The sequence below is a fragment of the Theropithecus gelada genome, chromosome 9, assembly GCF_003255815.1.
Source record: "Theropithecus gelada isolate Dixy chromosome 9, Tgel_1.0, whole genome shotgun sequence".
Classification (NCBI taxonomy): Eukaryota; Metazoa; Chordata; class Mammalia; order Primates; family Cercopithecidae; genus Theropithecus; species Theropithecus gelada.
The window spans coordinates 43,664,000-43,686,670 of record NC_037677.1 but is presented as its reverse complement, the minus strand read 5'-3'; the positions used below and the strand labels follow the sequence as shown (position 1 = coordinate 43,686,670).

At 45.0% G+C, this 22,671-nt stretch overlaps 1 protein-coding gene and 1 pseudogene across 2 annotated transcripts in view; one reads left to right on the top strand and one right to left on the bottom strand.

Moving 5' to 3' along the window:
* TIMM23B (translocase of inner mitochondrial membrane 23 homolog B) overlaps positions 1–22,671 on the top strand; it is a 258,583-nt gene that overhangs the window by 211,572 nt on the left and 24,340 nt on the right. The window lies entirely within an intron of this gene.
* LOC112632142 lies at positions 1,993–3,266 on the bottom strand (annotated as a pseudogene).

Below are 22,671 nucleotides of genomic sequence, written 5' to 3'. Positions count from 1 at the left end.
TGACTGTAGCCCAGAGCCCTGTGCACTTCCCCAGGTTGCCCCCTTCCGCAGTCGGGAGCTGAACCACCAGGCCCTCCCAGATGGCTGCTTCACGGTGAAGCTGCCTTAGTGCAGCACTCTAATCATTTATCATTAAAGTGGGCACAGCCAGAACTCCCAGAGCTCAATGGGGCCTTGATACATCCTAAGCGTCTACTCTGTGCTAGACCCTTGGTCCTAGGAGGTGGGGACGTCACATCAGAACACTGGGGAGTTTTGTCAACTTTGTTTTATCCTCCTTGGGGATGTGCTGCTGATCGCCACGGGTGAATTGTTTTAGACTCACTAACATTTTGTGAGCTTGGCTTGCTTTCTTCACATTGGATAGATTAGGAAACTACAGGTCTGAGAATGTAAAGCAACTTGCTTAACATCCCACAACTTTTAAGTGGAAGAACCAGGAGTCAATGCAGAGCAGCTGTCTGCAGAGGTGTACTGGGCACTCCATTCCTGTCCGTAAGTGTGGAACCTGCAGCCAGGAGTGGGGATATGGGGGAAGTATCCACCCACTTCTCACAGAGGCTCACAGCCTAGAGCATGTCCCCAGCCTCCTGCCAGGTCATCACTGGAGCCTGAAGGGACCCCTCCACTTGGCTGGCCAGTGGACCCAACTCTGGGCTGGGGCGAGGCTCCCTCACCACTGCTGGTTGGGTGGACTGTCCTCCTGGCTGACCTGGGCTATTCCTGAGCTTGCTGCTCAGCCCCTCCCTCCAATCCCTCAGCTCAGGTCTCCAAGCCTAGGCTAGTGGCTTGGGCTCTTTGAAGCCAGGAGCCTCCCCTAGACTCCCACCAGGCGTGGCTGCAGGACTCCTCTGCATGCACACATATACAACCACACATCCATAAGCCTGTGTTGAAGCTTGTGGGCCTACACAAAGCTGTGGTCTTCATGCAGTTCCCCTGACCCCTTTTGTGAACACCAGAATTCCCTGAGTAGGCCCAGCATGTAGAGGGAGACAGCGTGGCAGAAGGGAACTCCATGTCTCACCAGTATTCCCTGAGTAGGCTCAGCATGTAGAGGGAGACAGAGGGGCAGAAGGGAACTCTGTTTCTCAAGCACTGCCTAGTGTTTCTGCCTGTGCTGTGCTGGGTAATTTGCATACCTGGTCAGGTAATCTATTGAAACATTCATTCTGTTTTGTGTCCTCCCTCTCTGTTTCTTTCTTTTTTTTTTTTTAATGGCATTGAGATTTTTATTAACCTACCTTCCTGCTTTATTTTAACATTATAAACACTATAAGCCGAATTATTCTCTTTTTGACCCAGGGTTGTGATAGGAACTCTCTTTTTACAAAGTGGTAGCCGATCTGTGCCTGCTTTTTATGCTTTTCTGGCCCCTCTCAACCTCTGGCTGTCACTTCTCTGTTCTTTCTGTTTTCCTTAACAGTGTATTCTAATTCCTGTAAAACAGGGACTGAAAGTACCAACCTCTTTGTCATGAGGTTTAAGAGAAGGCCCAGCACTAAGCCAAGCTCTCAGGAAAATTGAAACAGTTCCTCCTTGCCCTTCAGTACAGCTCCTTCTTGTCTGTCAGGGGCTGAAGAATGACTGAACCTATAAACCAAGCACACGGTGTAAGTCCACAGACCAGGGGAAGGCCTAGATGGTAAAGTACGTGGGCTTTGTGACTCCACTGCTGACATCCAGGCTAAGGGAGGACTGACTTAGTGAGCAGTTACAAGACCACTGAGTTCACGGTTCCCTGTGGCTGTCTCCCTCGTATCTCCGCCATGACCAGGGCTTGAGGAGGGGCCTCTCAGTTCCCCTGACACACCTGGAATAGTATGAGGGTGCAGCAGAAGCCAAAAACGGAGTGACCAGCCCTGGGGAGTCGATGGGGGACGCTGACCAACCAGTCACTAAGTTGGTGCTATTTGCTCTTGAGAAGGAGAGGCAGGGCCTGGGCAAGAACAGCAGCTGGAAGGTGAAATGCAGGCCTGGCTCTCAGTAGCATCAATGATCAGCCTTGAAGGGGCCATCAGGGGAGATGCTCCAGGTACTGGGCCTGCTTCTCAGTCAGCTTGGTCAGTTTCATGCTCAGCTTGCCCAGGTGGGCTTCAGCCACTGCCTCATCCAGCGTCTTGGGCAGGACGTGAACCCTGATGGGGTACTTCTCTGGGTGGGTTCACAGCTCAATCTGTGCAGTCACCTGGTTGATGAAGGAGTCACTCGTCACAAAGCCAGGGTGACCCATGACACAACCTAGGCTGACCAGCTGACCCTCAGCCAGCAGGAGGGTGCAGCGTCCATTCTTCAGCGAGTACCTGGTCACCTGGGACTTGATGGTCACCTTCTCCCAATGTTCTTGCTGAGCCATTTGACATTGATCTCCACATCAAAGTGTCCAGTGTTACACATGATGGCTTCATCCTTCACCTGTTCAAAGTGCCGGCCAAGGACGATGTTGACACAGCCTGTGGTGGTGATAAAGGTGTTGCCCTCCTGACAGGCTTCGTCCATGGTGGTCCCTTCATAGCCCTCCATGGCAGCCTGCAGTGCATTGATGGGGTCGATCTTGGTGATGACGTGGGCCCCGAAACCCCACAGGGCATGGGCACAGCTCTTGCCCATGTTGCCATAGCCTGCTATGACCGCTACCTTGCCGGCAATCATCACCTCTGTGGCCCACTTGATGCCATCTATGAGGGACTCCCAGCAGCCATAGAGCTTGTTGAACTTGCTCTTGGTGATGGAGTTGTTGTCATTGGCACCTTCAGGATCCCACTGACCAGCATCCTGTGTGGGTTGTGGACCCCAGTCTTGGTTTCCTTGGAAGTGCCTCAGATGGCCCAGCAAGAGCTGTGAGTACTTGGTGTGGAAGAGGTTGGCGAAGTCACCCCCATCCTCCAGAATAATGTTGAGGGCCCGTCCTTGAATTATAGTGACTGCTCGATGCACCACAGGTACTCCTTGTCCTTTCGCCCTTCCAGGCGTATACTGGAATGCCAGACTTGGCAATGGCAGTCAACACATGGTTCTGGGTGAGGAAGATGTTGCTGCTGGGGCACCCAGGGTGATGAGGGTCTCAATGTGGATGGCTGTCTCCATGGTCGTGTGCAAGCAGCTGGCGACGCGGGTGCCTTTGGAGCCTGGGAGTCTCGTGGCTTGGAGGCCTAGTACAGCTCCTGCATGTGCATCAGGCCTGGCATCCCCTTCTTCACAATGTTCAGGGCCTTGCATCCCCAGGTGGCCAGGCCAATGTCAATAACTTTGCAGGGCAGTTTGTCAGACAGGCTGGCGGCGCTTATGATGGAGACAGGTGAAGGGGACTGGGCCTTGGTCTGGGGACAGGCACTGGGTGGGTGGGTGGCTCTGGGCAGGGTCTCTCTCTCTCTGTATGTATATGTGTGTGTGTGTGTGTGTGTGTGTGTGTGTGTGTGTTTTCTATTTTACATTTCAAACAGATGGCCAGGCCCTTGGTATTGCAGAGGTGCCCACAGTGTGTATTAGCCAGGGTTATCCAGAGAAATAGAACCAACAGGATATATACGGGTATATGTAAGAGCAGATTTATTATAGGAATTGCCCCATGTGGTTATGGAGACCGAGAAGTCCCACAGTTTGCTATCTGCAAGCTAGAGAAACAAGAATGTCAGTGGTGTGACTCAGTCTGAGTCCGAAGGCCCAAGAATTAGAGGGGTGGGGGTGGGGTAATGGTGTAAGTCCAAATGCTATGACCTGAAAGTTAGTGTCCCCTAAAGATTCATATGCTGAAATCCTAAACCCCAAGGGATGGTATGAGGAAGTGGGAGTATGGGGAGGTGATTAGGTCACCAGGGCGGAGCCTCATGGATGGAATTAGTGCCTTTATAAAAGAGGCCCCAGAGGGCTGCCTCCCTCCTTCCACGGTGGGAGGACACAGGAGACATTGTTGGCCAAAAGATGCTAACGATGAACCAGAGAGCTGACTCTCACCAGAAACCCAATCTGCCTTGACTTAACTATCAAGATTTCCATTTTTAAATTATGAATCTTTTAGATGAAACACAAACCTTGCAAAAATTTTACAGACCACTTGAGAAAGTGCCCCCAGCTTGGGGAGTTCACTTCTATCAGCTGGAGAATTTCCGTGGAAAGTGTAAGAAAGCCTGCCTTAGGGTCTGTATGGGAGATCCCAGCCTGAGCCTGGCTACAGGCTGTGCAGAGGCAGGACCCAAGAGGAGACCAGAAGGACAGGGCTGTAGTGACTGTAGGTTGCCAGCTCATGATCACAAGAGCAGCCAGGTCTTAGCAGGACCAGACATTGGATAACCCACAGGACCCCTGCTTGGGGTATCCTTCAATTTTCCCTGCTCCCTGGGCTATGTGGCCTCAGTTCTGCCCCTCCCCTCCCTCCACACCTGCTCCCTTCTCCCCACTTCTGCCTCTCTGTGTACTTGGCTGTTGCGAGTAGCCCTGCAGTCTGTGGTTGCTCGTCTTCTCTTCAGAGACCCCATGGCCACATTGCTGGGGAGAGATTCTGATCCCATAGTCTGGGCCAAGCTGTGCATGCCTGATCTGACCAACAAGGTTATACCATATAATCAGGGCTGCTGCTGGACCCTGCACGGGGTATGGGGAAGTTTGAGGGTGTGGCAATGGCTTTAGCAGGTGCCCCCAAAGTTGTCCCCAGCATGTGGAGGAGCCTGCCCATCTGTCTCCCCATGAGTGGCCCCTGTCACCTTGCTTCCTTCACTCCTGCTCCCGATGCTTCCACGAAGCTGAGACACATGAGCAAGTGAGCATCCCTCTGCCGCCCTCACTGCCTCAGCACCGCCCCTTCCATCAGGCCCCACTCCCACCTGCTGCCCGCAGCCTACCTGGTGAGCTCAGCTCGGAGACCAGGGCTGGGCCTGGGCAGAGGGGATGAGGGAGTCCCATGCCTTATGTGCAGGAAACGTGGGTCTGGGCTGTTAACAGCAAAGCCTTTGTATTTGTCCACTAGGCTGTTAACAGCAAAGCCATTGTATTTGTCCACTAGGGGCCAGAACAAAGTTCCACACAATGAGTGACAAAAAACAGACACTTTTCCTGAGAATTCTGCAGGCTGCAAGTCCAAGGTCAAGGTGTGGGGGTCGTTTCCTCTGGGTCTCATGGAGCCGGGTTTGCTGACGGCCGCCTTCCTCCTGTGTCCTCCCATGCTGTTCCCTCTGCGCATGTCTGTTTCCTAAACTGTTTCTGTGAGGACACCAGTCGTACTGGATTAGGGTGCACCCTAATGACCTTGTTTAACCTTTACAAATCCTCTCCAAACACAGTACAGCTGCATCCTGAGGAACCAGGGGTCAGGACTTTAGTATATAAATTTTGGGGAGGACACAATTCAGTGCATCTCCCTGGATCGTATCTCAGTCTCAGGGCTGGCATTTCTCTCTAGGCTCTGCCCGGGGCTCCCCACACTATGGTTCCTTTGAGAGAGCCCATCTCAGCTCACCTTCATAACTGGACCTTGGCTAGACCCTTCTGGAAGGGGCCCGCTCCCACCTCCAGACTCATTGTCCCCAGAAACCCACATGTGGCTTGGTGTGGGCACACCTCTATGTGCACATGTGTGGGGAGCGGCTCAGCTTCTGAGAATGCCACCAGTGAGGGCGCCTTGGTCCTGGCCCACCGGACAGGGCTCCCAGAAGGGTAGCGAGCCTGGGTGCGCAAAGGCCTAGAATGGGCCCTTCATCAGTCCCGGGGCACGGAGACAGCTTCCATCTTCCTCTCTGGAGGGCGTCTCACAGCACCATAAGCAGGACGGCTCCCAGCTCTGGGGGCAGCTCTGGGCAGTGGCTATGTGCCCCAGGCACGGCTGCCTCCCCTAGCCCAGCTGGTCCAGCTTATTCTTACCAACCCCAGCCCACACCTCCAGGAACAGCCTGGGGATGCTATGTGCTTAGAACGAAGGGCACTGGACCATGGGTCAGGACAACGAGTGCTTTGCATCACAGGACGTTCTTGTCTATTACCTCCAAGGTGGCACTGGATGGGAAAACAAATCAGTCCCCACCCAGGGTGTTATTCCCTCAGGGCTCCAGGAGCCATGGGGGTTCTGGGAGTCCCATGGGAGCCTTCCTGAGATGAAGGGGCTGGTCCTGGAGGTAGGATGTGTTTGCTGAATGGTGGGAAGGAGACAGCCGGTCAGGAGGTGGCATGGGGAGGGTGGTGCTGGGGAAACATTCCTGGCAGGACCCCAGGGTGGGCAAATCCTGGAGTGGCAAAAGTTAACCTCTGCCCAGGAGGATTCCTCCTTCTCTGGGCAGCCAACGTCTCCTGGGGGCCCACAGGAGAGCAGGAACCCGCAAGCCCAAGAGACCTGGGGGTCGCAACTGTGCTTCCCACAAAAGGTGTGTTTTGGGCAAATTGTCTCAACCCTGGGCCTCCGTTTCTTATTCTCATACACTGAACCCATCCCTACTTCTCAGGAGTGATTAAGAGGTGTCTAGACATGACTATTCCAGTGAAGGGAGGCTGCTGTCACTCTGCGTCCTCTGCTGAGCTCCCCATTGTGTCAATTGTATACAGGCTGCACAATAAATGGAAGAGACACAATCTTTTTGATGTGATCAAGGTCTAGTAAAAACAGTGGAGAAACCCCATGTCCTCTAAAAATACAAAATTAGCTGGGCATGGTGGCTCATGCCTGTAATCCCAGCTACTAAGGAGGCTGAGGCAGGAGAGTCACTTGAACCTGGGAGGTGGATGTTGCAGAGAGCCAGGATCATGGCATTGCACTCCAGCCTGGACAACAAAAGCAAAACTTCATCTCAAAAAAAAAAAGAATGATGAAAATGTCTGGGCATGGTGGCTCACACCTGTAATCCCAGCACTTTGAGAACCAAGATGGGAGGATTGCTTGAGTCCAGGAGTTCAAACCCAACCTGGGCAACATAGTGAAACTTGTCTCTCCAAACATATATATATGTTTATTTATTTTTGAGACAGGGTCTTGCTCTGTCACCCAGGCTGGAGTGCAGTGGCGCGATCTTGACTCAATGCACTCTCCACCTCCTGGGCTCAAGCGATTCTCCTGCCTCAGCTTCTCGAGTAACTGGGATTACAGGCACCTGCCACCACGCTCAGCCAATTTTTGTAATTTTAGTAGAGACAAGGTTTCACCATGTTGGCCAGGATGGTCTTGAACTCCTGACCCCAAGTGATCTGCCTGCCTCGGCCTTCCAAAGTGCTGAGATTACAGGCATGAGCCACTGCACCAGGCCAAAAAAAAAAAAAAAAAAAAAATTAGCTGAGCTACTCAGGAGGCCGAGATGGGAGGATCCCTTGAACCCAGGATTTCGAGACTGCAGTGACCTGTGATTAGGCCACTGCCCTCCAGCCTGGACAACACAGCAAGACGCTGTCTCAGGAAAAAAGTTTTAAAAAAGAATGATGAAAATGTAATATGTCATTTAGGAACATGTCCTAATAATGTAATAACATATATATGTAGAATAAGTTCATTTTCATGAAGCAGGCATATAATTGTATAAGAGTACAAAAAAATGGCCAGGCATGGTGGCTCATGCTTGTAATCCCAGCATTTTGGGAGGCCAAGGTGGGTAGATCACCAGAGATCAGGAGTGTGAGACCAGCTTGGTCAACTTAGTGAAACCTCATCTCTACTGAAAATACAAAAAAATTAGCTAGGTGGGCATGGTGGCAGGCACCTGTAATTCCAGTCACTTGGGAGGCTGAGGTGGGAGAATTACTTAAACCTGGGAGGCAGAGGATGCAGTGAGCTGAGATCGTGCCACTGGACTTTAGCCTGGGTGACAGAGTGAGACTCTGTCTCAAAAAAAAAAAAAAAAAAAGAGTAGAGAAAACCTAGTATCATATATGTAGCATGCAAATTACCAGTGATCATCTTTGTGATTCTATGGGAATATGGGAAATCCTCATTTTCGACATTACATATTTACATGATGCTTGAATTTAAGAGAAAGCCAATACTGATATTTTTTAAATTGTATCACATGATAATTGAGAGCATTTGGGAACTCTTACAGCAGGTTGACATTGCCCAGACTTCCAGAAGTGTCATCAATAGATGGTTCTTGTTGAACCGGGTATCCACCACCTTGGGTTACTGAATTTGCAAGACTAGTTGCATGTAAACTAGTCACATGCAGTAAAACCACGTACCACACCAGAGGCAGTGGCTCAGACCTGTAATCCCAGCACTTTGGGAGGTCGAGGTGGGCGGATCACCTGAGGTCAGGAGTTTGAGACCAGGCTGGCCAACATGGTGAAAACCCATTTCTACTAAAAATACAAAAAAGTCGGATGTGTTGGCACATGCCTGTAATTCCAGAATAAGGGAGGAGACCACCCCTTATATTGTCTTATGCCCAATTTCTGCCTCCAAAGAAAGAAGAAGTGAAAACTAAAAGGCAGAAATGAAATCCACAGGCAGACAGCCCGGCACCATGCCCTGGGCCTGGTAGTTAAAGATCGACCCCTGACCTAACCAGTTATGTTATCTATAGATTCCAGACATTGTATGGAAAAGCACTGTGAAAATTCCTGTCCTGTTCTGTCTCATTCTGATTACTGGAACATGCAGGCCCCAGTCACATACCCCCAGCTTGCTAAATAGTTCACGACCCTTTCATGCGGATCCCCTTAGAGTTGTGAGCCCTTAAAAGGGACAATAATTGCTCACTCAGGGAGCTTGGCTCTTGAGACAGGAGGCTTGTCAATGCTCCTGGCTGAATAAACCCCTTCCTTCTTTAACTTGGTATCTGAGGGGTTTTGTCTGCAGTTCATCCTGCTACATTTCTTCGTTCCCTAACCAGGAAGTGAGGTGATTGGCAGATGGTTGAGACAGCTTAAGCTTAGGCAGCTTAAGCCTGCCCTGTGGAACATACCTGTGGGGGATGACCAGCCCGAGCACTCCCGGGTAGGCATTTGCCATGGGGAGACGCCTTAGCAGAGCAGTGTATCGCAGGCCCCCGTGGAGGATCAGTGCAGTGGCTGAACACCAGGAAGGAACTGGTACTTGGAATCTGAACATCTGAAACTTGGTAAGACTAGTCTTTGGAACTTGCCTACTCTGTTTGAGTGGAAGCGTGGTCTGATCACCCACGGCGTGCCTTTATTGGCACTTTGGTTTTGGTTTTGACTTGGTTTGAATTGCTTGACAGGACTGGTCTTGGGAACTTGCCTACTCCATTTGAGTGGAAGTGTGGCCTGATCACCCACAGTGTGCCTGTACTGGCACTTTGGTTTTTGTTTTTGACTTGACTTGGATTGCTTGATACTTTGGTTTTGGTTTTGACCTGGCTTGGATTTCTGGATACTCTGATTTTGGTTTTGATTTTGGTTTGGTGTAAACTGCAAAAGTGTGTTTGTGCTCTTTTTACTCATTCTTTGTTTTGTGGTGTGCGTGTGGTGTGAGCGTGGTGTTTTGTCTTGAAGAAGCATGGGTCAGGCACAAATAAGCACACCCTACTAGGAACTACATTGAAAAATTTCAAAAAAGGATTTAAGGGAGACTATGGAGTACTGTAACACCAGGAAAACTTAAAACTTTCTGTAAAATGGACTGGCCAGCATTCGAGGTGGGTTGGCCATCAGAAGGAAGCCTGGACAGGTCCCTTGTTTCAAAGGTATGGCACAAGGTAACCTGTAAACCCAGGGCACCCAGACCAGTTCCCATACATAGACACTTGGTTACAGCTGATTTTAGATCTCTCCACAGTGGTTGAGAGAACTGCAGCATAAGTGAGGCAGAGAGAGAGAGAGGCAGGGAGGAGAGAGAGAGAGAGACAGAGAGGAGAGAGAGAGAGACAAAGTCAAAGACAGAAAGAGAGATATATACAAGTAGTTAAGAAAAAAAAGTGTACCCTATTCCTTTAAAAGCCAAGGTAAATTTAAATCCTGTAATTAATAATTGAAGGTACTCTTCATAACCCTATAACACTCCAATACCACTTCGTTGTCAGTATAAACAAGGGCATATCCCGAAAGCACTGAGGCCTTCCTATCAAAAATCCTTAACGCAGTAACCTGCAGATGGCCCAAATGCATTCAATCTGTAGCGGCAACTGCTTTGCTAACAGAAAAAAAGTAAAAAATAACTTTTAAATGAAACCTCATTGTGAGCACACCTCACCAGTTCAGTTCAGAACTATCCTAAATCAAAAAAGCAAAAGAGTAGCTTACTAACTCAAAAATCCTAAAGTATGGGGCTATTCTGTTAGAATAAAAAATCTATACCAATTCTAAGTTAATTTGGACAAAACAAGGTCTTATTAATAGCAAAGGATAATTAAAATCCCAAACTTACAAGGTTTTCAACAAAAGTAAAGTTTGCTAAAAGTTAACTGTGTAACATGTATTATACTAACTTCTATTCTTGTGGCCTTAGATAGTCTGGTCCACAGACATAAAAGAAGTTTGCTTTGGAAAAGAATGGTTATCATCTTCAAAAAAAAAAAAAAAAGGAAAAAAGGGGGGGTGGAATTTATGTAAAAGGAGTATTATATGGTAAATTCTTGTCCTGAAATAAATTAACTGGTTGTTTAAAGAAAGAAATATTTGTAACATGTCAGAAAGTTGAAGCATGTCGAAGAATTGCCTGCAAAAGTCATAAAAGAGAAAAATGTTATATAAAAAAAAGAATTTATGCAAGAAATGTTGTATAATTTAAAAGTAAGTAGGCCTCCTGAATGTAAAACGAAAAAAACCAAAAAACAATAAACAGTTTAGGTGCAAGGTTTATAAGGAAAGTAAAATATAACTTTGCTAAAAGAATTATAAGGAGGCATAAGAATACAAATGTTTACCTATATTAAAAGGTTAAAAATATGTGTATTTTGTTTTAAAGGTTTAATCAAGTTTTAAAATGTTAATTGGAAAGAAAATTCTGTGTGTAAACATTGGCTAAAGTTCAAGAGGTATCATCCAGTTTTTCTGTAAACTGGACATTAAAATAAAAGCATAGCAAGTTTTTCTTAAGCACCAACCTGCTTTTCAGCAAAAATTATAAAAGGTTAAAAAGAATCTATAAAATCTTACCTTATGATCAAACATTAAAAATTGGATAAATATGTCTACAAGGTTTTATTAAAATTAGGTTTAACATTAATAACACACTAATATAAAGGTAAAATTTAGCTTATCTGGTATAAAAATCATATAAAAAGTATTGCTAAATGTAAAATGGTATTTGGCTTTCTTTGGTTTAAAAACTCATAAAAATAGGTGCTAAAGGAAATTTCTCAGTAAAAAGGCACTAAGGACTATAAAGTCCACTGCCAAGGTCCCCCCATTTAAAATAAAAGGTCAATTTCTTAACAATTAAATACTTGGTTTATCTTCCACTTTCCTTTCCCTCAAAAACTACAAGTCTTTTAGCACATGTGCCACCCCTAGAATTTCCGGTAAACCAGCACCAGCCTGAAGATCACGTTCTCATCAAAGGGTGGAAAGAAGAAAAACTCGAGCCAGCCTGGGAACAACCCTACCTTGTGCTGCTAACCACCAAGACTGCTGTTTGTACAGCAAAAAAGGATGGACTCATCACACCCAAGTCAAGAAAGTGCCACCCCCTCCAGAGTCGTGGGCCATAGTCCCATGGGAAAACCCTACCAAACTAAAGCTAAGAAAAATTTAACTCTTTTCATCTATTCTATTATTCTTTTTTCTTTCCTTATTCTATTGCTGACCATCTAGTTATTAACATAACCAAATCAATTTTGCCTCAAACTATTGCATTTAATGCTTGCCTTATTATACCCTGTGAAGACTTGCCAAGTCAAAGACAGCTTTCTACTTCAGAAAAGTACTTCTGTCCCTCCTGACTTTCCTCAGACTGAGCATTAGTAAACTAGAACCATTTAATCTGGGGAGATTTCAATAAAGACCCCAGTGCCAACCAGGAGTCTTGCCCCCAATGTAGAGCTTTTATGCTGTAGTTGGTCCAACATTCTGTGGACCACTAAAGAGCAAGGATGAATTGCCCCAAGCCATTTTTGTAATTTCCTAAAATCATACATTCATTTTACTAGAGGATCATAGAAGTTAAAGACTTAAAACAAATTTTAGTAATTAAGACAGGATACCAAGATGCAAATGCCTGGTTAAAATGGATCAAATATTCCATCTGCATGTTAAATAAAAGCAATTGTTATGCTTGTGCACATGGCAGACCAGAGGCCCAGATTGTCCCCTTTCCACTAAGGTGGTCCTCCAGTTGACCAGGCATAGGCTGCATGGTAACTCTTTTCCAGGATTCTACATTCTGGAGTAATAAGTCATGCCAAACTCTCTCTGCTATATCCCAAGGTCCAGCACCCTGCGGGTCAGCCCCCGAGGGCCATCCAGCTTCCGTCTCCCAAGAAACTTAGCATTCCTTGGAGACCTAAAGGGATGCGATAAGGTTAAGAATTTTCAAGAGCTTATCAATCAGTCAGCCCTTGTTCATCTCCAAGTGGATACGTGGTGGTATTTTGGTAGACCTTTACTGGGCACTCTGCCAAATAACTAGCGTGGCACTTGTGCTTTAGTCCATTTGGCTATCCCTTTCACCCTGGCATTTCTTCAACCAGAGGGAGAAAAAAATAAGACATCATAAAGTGAGAGAAGCACCTATGGGTCTTTCAATTCTCACATCTATTTAGATGCAACTGGACTCCTGAAAGGAATACCAGATCAATTTAAAGCTTGAAATCAAATAGCTACAGGATTTAAGTCAACATTTTAGTGGGCGACAGTTAATAAAAATGTAGATTAGATAAACTACATCTATTAAAACCAACGGCAACAAGCTTTTCATGAGTTCAAACAAACAAACAAACAAACAAAAAAAACTCATGTCGGCCCCAGCCCTGGGGCTACCTGACCTGACAAAACCCTTTACAACCTATGTATCAAAAACAGAAAAAATGGCAGTTGGAGTTTTAACCCAGACTGTAGGGTCCTAGCCAAGGCCAGTGGCCTATCTCTCAAAACAACTAGATGGGGTTTCCAAAGCCTGACCCCCATATCTAAGGGCCCTGGCAGCAATAGCCTTGTTAGGACAAGAAGCAGATAAGCTAACTCTTGGGCAAAACCTAAATGTAAAGTCCCCCCATGCTGTGGTGACTTTAATAAATACCAAAGGACATCATTAGCTAATGAATGTTAGAGTAACTAGATACCAAAGCTTGCTCTGAAAATCCTCCCATAACCATTGAAGTTTACAACACCCTAAACCCCGCCACTCTGCTCCTGGTATCAGAAAGCCCAGTCAAACATAATTGTGTAAAACTATTAGACTCAGTTTATTCTAGTGGGCCCAACCTCCAAGACCATCCTTAAACGTCAGTAGACTGGGAGCTGTACATGGATGGGAGCAGCTTTGCCAACCCCTGCAAAATGATTCTGAAGAAGATGACAAGCCCTGCTGCAGTCACACCTGGAAGCTGACTGGTCCATACATGGCCAAAGCATGAGGAAACTCATCATGGGACTCATTTTCCTTAAAATTTGGACTTGTACAGTAAGGACTTCAACTGACCTTCCTCAGACTGAGGGCTGTTCCCAGTGTATACATCAAGTCACTAAGATAGGACAAAAGGTTGCTACAGTCCTATTATTTTATGGTTATTATAAGTGTACTGGAACTCTAAAAAAAAAAAGAAAAACTTGTTTGTATAATGTTATTCTATACAAGGTATGTAGCCCAGGAAAGGACCAACATGATGTGTGTTATGACCCATCTGAGCCTCCCACAACCACAGTTTTTAAAATAAGATTAAGAACTGAAGACTGGTGGGCATTCATAAACAATATGAGTAAAGTGTTAGCCAAAAAAAAAAAAAAAAGAGGTGCCCAAACAAGTCACCTTGAAATTTGATGCCTGTGCTGTCATTAATAATAATAAGTTAGAAATAGGATGTGGTTCTCTTAATTAAGAAAGAGGCTATATGGCAGAAAATACATACATTTATCATAAATTAAGACTGTGTAAAAATAAATGTGGATACTGGTCTTGTGTCATTTAGGCTACTTGGATAAAAAATGAAAAAATCCTGTCCACCTTCGGCAAGGGAAAAGTGGCCCTTCCTGTACCAGTGGTCAGTGTAACCCCTTAGAACTAGTAATAACAAACCCCCTTAATCCTCACTAAAAAAAAGGAGAATGTGTAGCCCTAGAAACTGATGGAGCTGGACTGGATCTTCAAGTAAATATCATGGTTTGAGGAAAAGTTTATAAATGCTCTCCTGAGCTGGTATTTCAAACCTTCTATGATGAACTGAATGTGCCAGTACCAGAAATTCCAGGAAAAACAAGAAATTTGTTTTTGCAATTAGTGGAGCATATAACCCAGTCTCTCAATGTCACTTCATGTTACATATATGGAGGACCTGCAATAAGAGATCAATGGCCATAGGAAACCTGATAATTAGTACCTACAGACCCAGTTCCTGATGAATTCCCGGCTCAAAAAAAAAAAAAAATCACCCTGATAATTTCTAGGTCCTAAAAGCCTCAATCATTAGACAATACTGCATAGCAAGAGCTGGGAAGGACTTCACCCTTCCTGTAGGAAGACTCAGCTGCCTTAGGCAAAAACTGTATAATAGTACTACAAAAATAGCCACCTAGTGAAGTCTTAACCATACTAAGAAAAATCCATTTAGTAAATTCCCAAAGTTGCAAACTGTGTAGACCCACCCAGAGTCCCACCAGGACTGGACAGCCCCCACTGGATTATACTGGATATGTAGGCATAGACCTTACACCAAATTACCTGACCAGTGGGCAGGTAGTTGTGTTATTGGTGTTATTAAACCACCTTTCTTCCTGCTGATAAAGACAGGCGAACTCCTGGGCTTCCCTGTCTGTGCTTCCTGTGAAAAGAGAAGAATAGCCATACAAAAAAAAAAAAAAAAAAAAGATAATAAATAGCCCCCTGAGAGAATCATACAATATTATAGGCCTGCTACTTAGGCACGAGACAGCTCATTAGGATACTGGACCCCCATTTACACGCTCAACCGAATCATACAGTTACAAGCTGTCTTAAAATTAATCACTAATAAGACCAGCAGAGCCTTGACTATTCTGGCCTGGCAAGAAACTCAGATGAGATATGCTATCTATCAAAATAGATTGACTCTTGACTACCTGCTAGCAGCTAAAAGAGAAGTCTGTAGAAAATTTAACCTTACCAATTGTTGCCTGCACATAGATGATCAGGGGCAAGTAGTTGAAGATATAGTTAAAAACGTGATGAAACTGGCACATATTCCTGTACAAGTGTGGCACGGATTTGACCCTGAGACCATGTTTAAAAATGGTTCCTAGTGCTAGGAGGATTTAAAGAGTTATAATAAAAATTGTAATAGTAATAGGAACCTGCTTACTGATGCATTATTTACTACCTGTACTCATTCAAATGGTAAAAGGTTTCATCGCTAGTCTAGTTCACCAGAATGCTTCAACACAAGTGTACTACATAAATCACTATCAATCTGTCATGCAGGAAGACATAGATAGTGAAGATGAAAGAGAACTCCCACTAATAAAATGAATGAGAGTCTCAAAGTGGGGGAATAAGGGAGGAGACCATCCCTCATATTGTCTTATGCCCAATTTCTGCCTCCAAGGAAGAAAGTAAAAACTAAAAGGCAGAAATGAAATTCACAGGCAGACATCCCGGTGCTGCGCCCTGGGCCTGGTAGTTAAAGATCGACCCCTGACCTAACCAGTTATGTTATCTATAGATTCCAGACATTGTATGGAAAAGCACTGTGAAAATTCCTGTCCTGTTCTGTCTTGTTCTGATTGCTGGAACATGCAGCCCCCAGTCACGTACCCCCTGCTTGCTCAATCGATCATGACCCTCTCATGTGGACTCCCTTAGAGTTGTAAGTCCTTAAAAGGGACAGGAATTGCTCACTTGTGGAGCTCAGCTCTTGAGATAGGAGGCTTGCCGATGCTCCCGGCTGAATAAACCCCTTCCTCCTTTAACTCGGTGTCTGAGGAGTTTTGTCTGTGGCTCATCCTGCTACAGCTGAGGTGGAAGAATCACTTGAATCTGGGAGGCAGAGGTTTCAGTGAGCTGAGACTGTGTCACTGCACTCGAGGCTGGGTGACAGGGAGAGTTTGCATCTCAGAAAAAAAAAAAGAGGGATGCCAAATCAAACATAAAAATTACAGAAGTCTATCATAGGATATCTGGGCATGGTGGCTTATGCCTGTAATTCCAGCACTTTGGGAGGCTGAGGCAGGTGGATCATGTGGTAACAGGAGATCAAGAGCATCCCGCCCAACCATGGTGAAACCCTGTTTCTACTAAAAATACAAAAATTAGCCAGACATGGTGGTGGGCGCCTTTGTCCCAGCTACTCGAGAGACTAAGGCAGAAGAATCCCTTGAACCCAGGAGGCAGAGGTTGCAGTGAGCTGAGATTGCATCACTGCACCCCAGCCTGGGCAACAAGAGCGAAAACTCTGTCTCAGAAAAAAAAAAACAAAAAAGAAATCTGTCATAGGATTATATAAGGAGACCAGTTTTATTTATATAGGAACTACCTATCTTTTGACTAGGTCTCTGAGCTCTGGGCAGAGCCCACACTGAATCCTGGGTCTCCAAAAAGGGAGAATTATTTTGAGGCTAGACATGTGATGCTTTCACAGTGCACTTAAAAAGTTTTTTAAACGAAGACACTTCTAATGTCTAAACTACACTCTTCCTTAAAAACCAGAGTAGGCTTTGGTACAATAACTCTTTTAGTCAATAAGTCAGGTAACACAATAAAAAAGCAAGTAGTTTAAGAGCTGAGATGAACTTGTCTGTTTATACTCTTGGTGTTTCATAAGGAAAAACAGGTTTCTCCCCAAAAGGGGGTCTGGTGCCTTCTCTGCTTTCTTGAAGGAAAGCCAGGTTATTATAAACTATAATATTTTAGGTCCCTAATGCAGCAGAGTGTGCAAGAGAAAGGAGAGACAGCAGAAGTAAGTGGAAAAAAACCAGAATTCAGTCAACTGAGAAAAAAAATCTTTAGCTAAAAAAGAGAGAGAGTGAGACAAAGTCCTGGGAGAAAAAAAATGTATGTGAAGGCCTTTTCAATACAAATACACACATGCATACACACACACACACACATGCACACACACACACACACACATCTTGGAGTTAGCTTTTAGTTAAGCTGACTTTTCATCATTGAGCTCCTTTAAAGAAATCTTTTTAAATCTCATTACCATAATTCAGCTAGAACAAATTGCTGCTATTTCAGAAGTACCAAGTATCAAACCAGAAATGGCTTGATTTAGGAACCACAGCTAAGCTGTCATGGTGGAAAAAAAGAAGCCAGAGCCCTTAGCTATGGAACTGCAGTGTGGGGTGACAGCCATTGCCCTTTCAGTTTGGCCTGGCTAGCAAAAAGGTGGCCTTGTTATGTAAATAAAGCCCCTTAAGTAGTCAAAATAAAAAATCTTTCCTGTTTTTTTTTTTTCTTTTTTTGGACATTTTTCTCCCCCACCACAGTGTGGGAATTTAGCCACTTCAGAGGTCTTGTTCCCCATAATTTGGAAGTTTCCTCTGGGTTTGATCAAGTTGGATAGAGTTGATCAATCCCAATGGAAAAAAAGATTGAAGCAACAACAGAAACAAAAACAACAACAACAAAAACAATTAAACAAAAAAAAGATGGCACAACTTATCCAACTACTGAATGCTCCCATGGTAAAGAGACATTAAAACCAACTGGTTGTTAATCTTAACTTTAGCCAAGACGAACCCCAATTCAATTACCCATCCTTAGGTAAGGGATGGGTCTCAGGCTGAAGGCCGCTCTCCACCATCCTAGAAGCAGGAAAAAACTCAAATTTGTCTTCCCCATTGGAAGCAAGCTCAAACTCCATAAAGGAGTTACCTGCATTTCATCATCATCACAGAAGGAAAAACTTGCCTTTCTTGTGTTGGAAGCTAGTAAAACTCCAACAAAAGGAGTTGTACAGCAAAATAAACTTTAGATCTTGATCAAATTTTGAAAGATCAGTGATTCTCTGGAAGGGGTGCTTCCAGGCCTCAGCAAATTGTCCTGTTGGTTTGAGCCATAGAGATAGTTCAAGCTGGTACTGAGCACCGATAGGAGATTTGTCAAAGTTCAGGGATGCCTCTGCCCAGAATCTCTTCATGATTGCCAAAATGTTAGCCTTGAATATCTGAGAAAGGTCTCAGTTAATTTGGAAAGTTTATTTTGCCAAGGTTGAGGATGCACGTCTGTGACACAGCCTCAGGAGGTCCTGATGACACGTGCCCAAGGTCGTCAGGGCACAGCTTGGTTTTATACATTTTAGGGAGACATGAGACATCAATCAATATATGCAAGATATACATTGGTTCTGTCAAGAAAGGTCAGACAGCTCAAGCAGCCAGAAGGCTTCCAGGTCACAGGTAGGTGAGAGATAAATGGTTGCATTCTTCTGAGTTTCTGATTAGCCTTTCCAAAAGAAGCAATCAGATATGCATTTATCTCAGTGAACAGAGGGATGACTTTGAATAGAATGGGAGGCAGATTTGCCCTAAGCAGGTTCCAGCTTGACTTTTCCCTTTAGCTTAGTGATTTTGGGGCCCCAAGATTTATTTTCCATTCACTGTGTATGTGTGTGTATGTGTATGTGTGTATATACATATACACACACAAACAAATTGAAAAATCTCATTAAGAACAGCAAGCGGTATGGTATTTTTAACTTGCCCTGTTCTATTCTCATCCCAGCCTCACTGGCTCCACTGCAGCCTTGAAAATTAATAGCCCATAATTACAGTGAAGACCAATAGCCTGGCAGCCACTGGAAAGACAGAATGGGGCTGGATTTCCTTCCAAGCCTCATTCCCAGAGAACTGTCATTTGCCTTGGCTGATGGTTTTCAGAAACATCACACTTCCAGGATGTCTTTATTTGCCCTAAGAGCTCACTTAAAGCTTTTTCCCTGAGGGCATTTGTCAAAAACATTTAAAGGGCTACTCCCAAGTGTAGGGCTGTGTACATGTTCAGTAAAGACCTGGAAAGGCTCAAAGCTGTCACCTCTGACTGACCTTGAAGCTCTGGGCAAGCAGGAAGTGAAGGCTAAGGTAGAGATGTAAACTGCCTGGCTGAGAGTTGAAGAGTAGCCCCAGACTACAAAATTATTTCAGAAGGCTCGTTAAACACTGAACAACAATAACAAACAGCAGAAACAACAGCAACAACAAATAGGGGGTATAGAATCTGATTTACAAAATTGTCACATTAGATCAGGGGTCCCCAACCCTGTGGGCCATGGACTAGGTCCATGACCTGGTGAGGAATTGGGCCACACAGCAGTAGGAGCAGTGAGCAAGCAAGCGAAGCTTCATCTGTATTTACAGCTATTCCCCATCATTCGCATTACTGCCTGAGCTTTGCCTGCTGTCAGATCAATGGTGGCATTAGATTCTCATAGAAGCACCAACCTTATCATGAACTGAACATGTGAGAGGTCTAGGTTGCTTGCTCCTTATGAGAATCTGATGCCTGATAATCTAATGCACTTCCCCTGCAGTGTGTGCATCTGTCACTGTCTCCCAGCATTCCCAGATGGGACCTCTAGTTGCAGAAAAACAAGCTCAGGGCTGCCCCGATTCTACATTATGGTGAGGCATATAATTATTACACATTACAATGTAATAATAATAGAAATAAAGGGCACAATAAATGCAATGTGCCTGTTCCAGGCGCAGTTGCTCATGTTCATAATTCCAGCACTTTGGGAGGCCAAGGTAGGTGGATCACCTGAGGTCAGGAGTTTGAGACCAGCCTGGCCAACATGGTGAAACCCCATCTCTACTAAAAATACAAAACTTAGCTAGGTGTGGTGGCGGATGCCTGTAATCCCAGTTACTTGGGAGGCTGAGGCAGGAGAATTACTTGAACCTGGGAAGCAGAGATTGCAGTGAGCCTAGATGACGCCATTGCACTGCAGCCTGGGTGACAAGAGTGAGATTTCATCTCAAAAAATAATAATAATATAAATAAATAAATAAATAAATAAACAGATAAAATGTACTTGAATCATCCCAAAACCATCTCCCCTACACCCCTGGTACAGGAAAAAATCATCTTCCATGAAACTGGTTCCTAGTGCCAAAAAAGTTGTGATGAACTAATTTACACTCCTATCAACAGTGTTTTAAGTTTTCCTGGTCAGGTGCAGTGGTTCACACCTGTAATCCCAGCACTTTGGGAGGCTGGGGCGGGTAGATCACTAACGTCAGGAATCACCGAGGTTGAGACCAGCCTGGCCAATGTGGCAAAACCCGGTCTCTACTAAAAACACAAAAATTAGCTGGGCATGGTGGCATACATCTGTAATCCCAGCTACTAGGGAGGTTGAGGCAAAATAGTTGCTTAAACGAGGGAGGCAGAGGTTGCAGTGAGCCGAGATTGTACCACTACACCCCAACCTGGGCAACAGAACAAGACTGTGTCTTAAACAAACAAACAAGCAAACAAACAAAGAAACCCAGTGCATAAGTGTTCATTTTTTTCCACAACCTCATCAGCATCTGTTATTTTTTGTTCATCTGTTATTTTTTGTAAATAGTCATTCTGACTGGTGTGAGATGGCATCTCATTGTGGTTTTGATTTGCATTTCTCTAATGATCAATGATGTTGATCCTTTTCTTATATGCTTGTTGGCCACATGTATGTTGTATTAGGGTACTCTAGAGGGACAGAACTAACAGGATATATGTATATATGAAAGGGAGGTTATTAGGAGAAATGACTCACATGATCACAAAGTGAAGTCCCACGATAGGCTGTCAGCAAGCTGAGGAGCAAGGAAGGCTGTGGTGAATCAGTCCAAGTCCCAAAACCTCAAAAGTAGGGAAACTCATAGTGCAGCCTTCAGTCTGCAGTGGCCAAAGGCCTGAGAGACACTGGCATAACACTGATTTAAGTCCAAGAGTCCAAAAGCTGAAGAACTTGGAGTCTGATGTTTGAGGGCAGGAAGCATCTAGCATGGGAGAAACATGAAAGCTGAAAGACTCAGCAAGTCAAATCCTTCCACGTTCTTCTGCTTGTTTTATTCTTGCCATGCTGGCAGCTATTTAGATGGTGCCCACCCAGATTGAGGGTGGGTCTGCCTCTCCCAGTCCACTGTCTCAGATGTTAATCTGCTTTGGCAACATTCTCACAGACACACCCGGGAAAAATCCTTTGCATCCTTCAGTCCATTTAAGTTGACACTGAATATTAACCATCACATATGTCTTCTTTTGAAAAGTATCTGTTCATGTCCTTTGCTTACTTTTGGATGGGAATTTTTTTTTCTTGTAAATTTGTGTACATTCCTTATAGATGCTAGATATTAGACCTTTGTTGGATGGATGGTTTGCAAAAATTTTCTCCTGTTCTGTTGTTGTCTGTTTATTCTGTTGATAGTTTCTTTCACTGTGCAGACATTCTTAGTTTAATTAGATCTCATTTGTCAATTTTTGCTTTTGTAGTAATTTCTTTTGGTGTCTTTGTCATAAAATCTTGGCTCGTTCCTACGTCCAGAGTGGTATTGCCTACGTTGTCTTCCAGGGTTTTTTTTTTTTTTTTTTTTTTTCAGACAGAGTTTTGTTCTGTCATCCAGGCTGGAGTGCAGTGGCGCGACCTGGGCTCACTGCAACCTCTGCCTCCTGGGTTCAAGTGATTCTCCTGCCCCAGCCTACTGAGTAGCTGGGATTACAGGCACCTGCCACCATGCCTGGCTAATTTTTTGTATTTTTAGTAGGGACGGGGTTTCACCATGTTGGCCAGGCTGATCTTGAACTCCTGACCTCAGGGGATCCACTTGCCTCGGCCTCCCAAATTGCGGGGATTACAGGCTTGAGCCACTGTCCCCAGCCATCTTCCAGAGTTTTTACATTTAAGTCTTTAATCCTTCTCCCTTCCTTCCTTCCTTCCTTCCTTCCTTCCTTCCTTCCTTCCTTCCTTCCTTCCTTTCCTTCTTTCCTTCCTTCCTTCTTTCTTCCCTCCCTCCCTCCCTCCCTCCCTCCTTTCTTCCTTCCTTCCTTTCTTTCTTTCTTTCTTTCTTCCTTCCTTCCTTCCTTCCTTCCTTCCTTCCTTTCTTTCTTTCTTTCTTTCTTTCTTTCCTTCCTTCCTTCCTTCCTTCCTTCCTTCCTTCCTTCCTTCCTTCCTTCCTTCCTTCCTTCCTTCCTTCCTTCCTTCCTTTCTTTCTTTCTTTCTTTCTTTCTTTCTTTCTTTCTTTCTTTCTTTCTTTCTTTCTCTCTCTCTCTCTCTCTCTCTCTCTTTCTTTCTTTCTTTCTTTCTTTCTTTCTTTCTTTCTTTCTTTCTTTCTTTCTTTCTTTCTCTCTCTCTCTCTCTCTTTTCTTCCTTTCTTCCTTTCCTTTCTTTCCTTTCTTTCTTTCTTTTTTTGTGATGGAGTCTCACTCTGTTACTCAGGTTGGAGAGTAGTGGCTCAATCTCGGCTCACTGCCACCTCTGCCTCCTAGGTTCAACTGTTTCTCCTGCCTCAGCTTCCTGAGTAGCTGGGACTACAGGTGTGCACCACCATGCCTAGCTAATTTTTGTATTTTTAGTAGAGACTGGGGTTTCTCCATGTTTCCCAGGCTGGTCTTGAACTCCTGACTTCAGGTGATCTGCCTGCTTGGGCCTCCCACAGTGTGGGGATTACGGGCATGAGCCACTGCATCAG